The sequence below is a fragment of the Fukomys damarensis genome, unplaced genomic scaffold (genome assembly GCF_012274545.1).
Source record: "Fukomys damarensis isolate Sample0158 unplaced genomic scaffold, DMR_v1.0_HiC HiC_scaffold_25, whole genome shotgun sequence".
NCBI classification, from domain to species: Eukaryota; Metazoa; Chordata; class Mammalia; order Rodentia; family Bathyergidae; genus Fukomys; species Fukomys damarensis.
Genome location: NW_022900937.1, coordinates 7,482,058 through 7,487,868, shown reverse-complemented (window position 1 = coordinate 7,487,868; position 5,811 = coordinate 7,482,058). Strand labels below are relative to the sequence as shown.

General features: G+C 49.6%; 1 long non-coding RNA gene across 1 annotated transcript in view; it reads left to right on the top strand.

Moving 5' to 3' along the window:
- The first annotated feature begins 419 nt into the window (after window positions 1–419).
- The window catches only part of LOC104874529, a 6,635-nt gene continuing 1,243 nt past the window's right edge, over window positions 420–5,811 (top strand). The window contains exons 1-2 of the long non-coding RNA XR_783768.2: window positions 420–722; window positions 4,996–5,134. This is a non-coding gene — a long non-coding RNA (uncharacterized LOC104874529). The remainder of the gene's footprint in view (window positions 723–4,995; window positions 5,135–5,811) is intronic.

The following is a 5,811-nucleotide window of genomic DNA, read 5'->3' as shown; positions in this document are numbered from 1 at the left end:
GAGGCAGGAGGTTCTAAGTTCCAGCCCAGCCGGGCGACTGAGCTAGCCCTTGTCTCAAAATGAAAATCTTAGAAGGGTTGGGGACGGAGCTTGGTGCAGGGGGCCCTGCTCCCCGCCTCCCTCCCTCTCCTGGTCGCTCCTCTGGCCCCGCACCTCTCCCGCTCTCTCCACTTCTGCGTCCCTCAGTGTACCGAGGCGATACTGCCCCTGCGTCCCTGTCCTCCGCTCTGTCTGGGCCCCTGCCAGCGGGGAGCCCGTTCGCCCAGACGTGCAGATAAGGGGCTCCCCGCCCCGCCGTCGACCCCGCCCCTCCCGGCGCCGGGCGGCCACCTCCAAGCCCCGCCAGTCCGCTAAGATGTTACGATCACGGTTACCTCGGCGTCCTGGACCTGAGCCGGCAGCTCCGCATGGTCTCAGACACCGACAGAAATTGCTTTGGTTGCACTTCTGACCCTCGGGAAAAAGAGGAAGCCGAGTCAGGAGTGTGCAGGGGGGACGGGGCCCTTCCTGCGCGGGCGGGACATCCGCAGATCACAGGCGGTTTGTTTGTTCGGATGAGGGTCACGACGCGCTGGCTCGGGTGTGAGCCCAGCGAGTTTGTGCGACGCCAGGGCAGTGTTTGGGGACAAAGGTTGTGCCTGCCAGGCGCAAAGTGAAACCGGGCCTCGCCATCGGCGCAGCCCGGCAGCCACACAGGAGAAAGGAACCGGGAGCCGGACCAGGTCAGCAGGACGGGAGGGCCTCACTGCAGGGGCCTGGGGGCTGAGAGGGAAAGTGACAGGGACAGGATCTGGAAGCCTCCAGGACCAGGACAGAGAGACGCGGGAGGTGGGGGCTGCAGCAATGCGCGGGAGTGACCGGCCCAGCCAGGGTCCCAAACCTCGCCCGGAGGAGGAGCCCTGGGACAAGACCTCTCTGAGCGCAGTGTGCGCCTCCGGCTATCTCCAGGATCCTCTGCAAAGGGGATTGTTCACCAAGACCGGAAGTCACTCCTGCCACCTCTGGGGTCCAAGCCTTTTATCGGGTTTTTAAATACAGTTGGTTTCCTATTTTTCCTTTTGGCCTCATGGCTCAAGGTGTCCTTTAGGAATCAATGAACGTTTATAAGGTTCCTCTAGTCAGCCGGGTGGCACAGGCCTGTAATCCCAACACTGGAGAGGCTGAGGCAGGAGGATCACAGCAAATTTGAGGTCAGCCTGGGCTACATAGTGAGTTCAAGGCCAGCCTGCACTACAGAGTGTGACCCCCATCTCAAAAAACTTAAATTAAATTTTTTAAATAAAAGACCCCTCTATATCCTCACAAACTGTTCATTCCCAGCTCCTCCACAACCAGCTTTGCTGGATACAAAGTGATATGTGGACATGTTGGATTTTTCAACAAAGGTAATTGGTTTTCAATAATGCAAGTTTTGTATCCTGGATATTTTAAAAATCTAATTTATCAGTCAGTCATGTCGCTCATATTTTGCTCATCCATCAATCCTACAAGATAACAGTAAGCTGAGTAACAATCAGCCTGCTTGACAACTTTTCCAAGTACTGTTAACATAACACAAGCATGTGACTGGTATTCGGAAAATGATACGTTAGAATCTACCAAGGAAGTGAGCTAATTTCTAGAGCTTCTGCCCTAATAAGCTAAAAGCACCAAAGCACTATTTGAGCCATTTGGGGGCCTCACACAGGGTGCCCTGTCAGCAGCGGAATGGCTGAAGAAAAAGACTGCCTGCCTAGAATGGACGGCATCAGGCACAGACCACTTTTCTCTTGGGAATCTGCCTTAAGTTCAATGGTTTTCAGAGATAATGGAGAGTAGGTGGCATGCACACAGGCAGGGTTTGGGAGCTGCCCTTTCTCCTTCTGACTAAAGAGTCCAGGAAAGTCACTTTGCCTCACCCAATCTGGGGCCCTCATCTGTAAACCAAGGCAAGTGAATAAGGGCGGCCAGGACATCCCAGACATTTTACTAAAGGTCTAATTCAGAAGTCATGGGTCAGGAAAAAATACAAGACACGAAGAGGTAAAGTAAAAGTCTAATTCTCCAGTTGAAAAGACTACTGGCTTCAAATATTATTTTTGCTTAATATCGTCAAATTTTTCTGAGCCCAAGTCTTTTGCATCTATGACAAGTGAGGAACAACCTTTTAAACTTGTTCGTGCACATATGTCCCTGCGCAGGACTAGCAAGGATTCTGAAGATGCAGCCCTCTCTCCTGTCCTTTCCCTTCCTACCCTTGAAGTTATTGGGCAGAGCACAGCTCAGAGCCCAGTGGCCCAAAGTGAATACCGGAGCTCCAGAGAGGGCAGAGAGCCCAGCAGGAGGGGCCAGAGTGGGCAGCTGGTGGTCAGCAGAGTCATGGATTGGGGAAGGTGTGGGCTATGTCAGGTAGGCATGTCAGTGTGCCCCACAGGGTCTGCTAGCATTCAGGTGGTTTGAGGGTCCCATCCTTTTCAACAAAGCCTACTTGGAAGAGAGGGAGTCTTGGGGTGGCTGCTAGAGCTGGAATGGAGTAGAGGGAATCCATGGTGATAGAGACGACCCCCACAGGAAGTGGGACTGGGCAGGTGACGCAGCTATCTGTGCTGACAGACACAGAGTGATAGTGATGTCCCCAGGGTGAGGCCAAGGTGCAGCAGCCTGTGAAAAGGGAAACCAAGACCCAGGAAGGATAAGGGAGGAACAGGGAATAAGGGAACAGAACTAGATTAATTACGGTACATCTTGGGCGGGGGGGGGGGGGGACCTTTTTTTTGTGGGGGGGGGGGGGGGGGATACCTGGTGTCAATGTCTAAGGCTTAAGGAGCATTCAGTTCATGGTTGTAGGCTCCAAGGCAGGGCCGTCACGGCAGAAGGACCTGGAGGAGCAAAGCTGCTCAGCTCTTGGTGGCCAAAAATGGAGAGAGAGAAAGGAGGTGGGGACAAGGGTGCAGGCTTCCAGGTCAGCCTCCAGCGACCTGCCCCTTCCCACCAGACCGCACTTGGGAACAGCGCATCACCAAGGGTGAATCTGTTCATGAGCACAGTGCGCCCACAGCCCGGTCACCACCCCCAGAAGCCCCACCTCTGAACAGGAGACTTAGCCGACACTCTGGATCCAAAGCAGGACAGCTGTACACAGGTGCTAGAGATTATATCTAGACGTCTCTCTAAGTCTCTTGTGCTCATAGATGGGGCTTCAGGGGATGACTGTGTGTGATTCTGGATTAATCTACTGATCAGTTTACAGCTGGGTATGATGTTGGAAGATGAATCCTAGTTGGAGGAGGTGGTCACTGGGGGCATGGCCTGGAAGGGTCTGTCTCTCTCCTCTTCCTTGATCTCTCTGTTTCCCACTGCCATGCCAGGAGCTGTTTCTCCTCTGTCATCATTCTGCCCTGCCTTGGAGCCAGCAGCATAGGGTGCAAACTGTCAGCCAAAATAACCCTGTCCTCCTTCAAGGTGTGGGTGTCAGGTATTTTGTCCCAGTGATGAGAAAGTAACTAAGACACAAGAGAATTGCTGAATGAATAAGTACACTGTGGGTTATAGCAACCTGTTTTCTCACAGTCAGAAAATGAAATTGGAAATGTGAAGAGGGAGAAAACAAGACTAAACCTCGCTAAAATTGGCAACGTCATAATAGTCTCCATAGAGGAAAGTGGAGGTCTAGACATTTGTACATAAATCCCATCCTGATCACTACAGGCCTGCGAAGAACATGCTAACAGCAAGGAACGCAATGACTGAGGCACTGAGATTGGCTTCCAAGTGTGATTCTTTAAGAAATGAAACCAGAGCTCCTGAGGAAAAGGGCTGACTCCAGCAGCAGATAGGTGAAGAACAAGATGAACCCGGAATAGCTCCTCATGCTTAAAAGTGAGGAAATGGGCCTGGCCAAAGATGTAGGAAATACAGACAAATTTATTTCAGGAGAAAAGGGTCAGATAGCAACTCAGAGTAGAAGTCTTTCTACTGTGCTAGCAACTTTTGTGCAACATTGTAACTATTTGTAACTTTTGTATAACATTGTAACTGCTTGCATTTTGTGAATAATATTGACTGCAACTTTTATGTAACTTGTAGCTATGTAACAAGGGGCTTATGTTTTGTATAACATTTTAATTGCTTGTGATTTTTTGTATAACACTGTAACTGCTTGCAACTTTTGTGTAACATTGTGACTGATTCCAAAATTTTAAAAAATGAGTACTATTAAGAAAAAGAAGTTTTAGCAGCAAATTACATTGATAGTAAAATTAAAATTGTGCTAAATCCTAATTTTATAAATTCCAATGAAATTAATGCCCTGAATATATCTTTCCACCATGCCTGCTGTCTAGGGATTCAAGGCTAAACTGTGACCCTTATTTTACCTCTACAGAGCTGAAATCATAGGTCAGAGATGTGAGACCAGTGCAGGGGTGGATATTTTAAAGGTCAAGGTAGAGCTGAACATGCAGGAGGCCCTCAATTCAACACACATGTGCACACACGTGTGCACACACATACACACAGCAGTGGTGAGACAGGAGCATGGACAACAGTTGGAGGGAAGATGAGACACTCATCCCAGGAAGGAGAATGCTAACTATGAAGCCCAGGACTCCTCAGAGTGGAGGGGACAGGCACAACATGGACCCGCCTGGAGCGCTGGAGCATTGGGTGCAATAAGGCAGAGTCAGGACAGCCTCCAAGTCTTGCTGGAACCAAGACATCCAGTCACACACAACAAACACCTGCAGGCATCTTCTGCTCAATGCAAATCCCCTCCCCGAGTTTAACCTTCCTCTTTGTTGCATTGCCAGTATTGAATAATATTCAGTCCTCATTATTACAAATATACTACAGCTCAGATTCTCAAATAAGGACAAAGCCAAAGACTACACCCAGATCACCTCTGTCTACTCGGCTGCTGATGCGGAGATCACGTGTGTAGGAACGAGTTCCCTGCAGTTCTCTCTGGATTTCTCCGTCTGTAGAGTAGGGGTCAAGGTAACTTCTGCTCTGTTTCAGTTTCATCACAGAGGAACTATGACAGCCGGATGTGCTGAAGAATGGAGAACCCCTCGCCAGCTGCAGGTGTCCTCAGAAACTAGGACTGCAGAGTAATGTGAGCTGGGTGACAGGCGTGGCAGCCGCCAGTGGGAACAAGGTGAGGCCACCAGCAATATCCCAGAACAAAGAGTGCTTTTATCCAGCAAGATTCGTGAAAGTTTTTTCTAGGAAATTAAAGCGCTAATCAGAAATAGATAGAAACATAGATAGTATCAAGTTTAATCCAGTTGCTCCCTGGATAAGGAAACACAACCCCAGAGTTAAGTGACTTGGTCAAGTGGCATATTTAGCCTGGAAACAAGCCCTGGCCTGTCTCTCCCATTCAGCCACAAAGCGAGTGCCGGCGACTGTCCCGTGGGTCACAAAAGTAGCTCCCCCAAGACTCACATCCGAAGTGCTTCTGGTCTGGAGCTGCTCCCCTCTGGAGGTCATTTGCACACAATGATGATTTCTGGAGAGCGGACTCGGCTCTGAACACAAAGCTCAACTGTGTTTCATATGCACCTTAAACAGACAGCCAGAAGGAAATTTTATAATATTCTTAATAATGTTATGTGTGGTGTGGAATTTTCCATGGATAGCAGGAGTCAAAATTTTTTAGGTTTTAGGTTTTTAGCATTTTGCATTAGAGTTTATGGTTTTAGGGATGTTCCGCTTGTACCCTTAGGACACAATTATTAGTCAATATAGTTTGATTAACTGAAACTGAAAATTGTGCTAACCTCTGCTTCCCTGGCCTGCTCCTCCTCCTCCCCTCCCCCTCCCCCTCCTCTC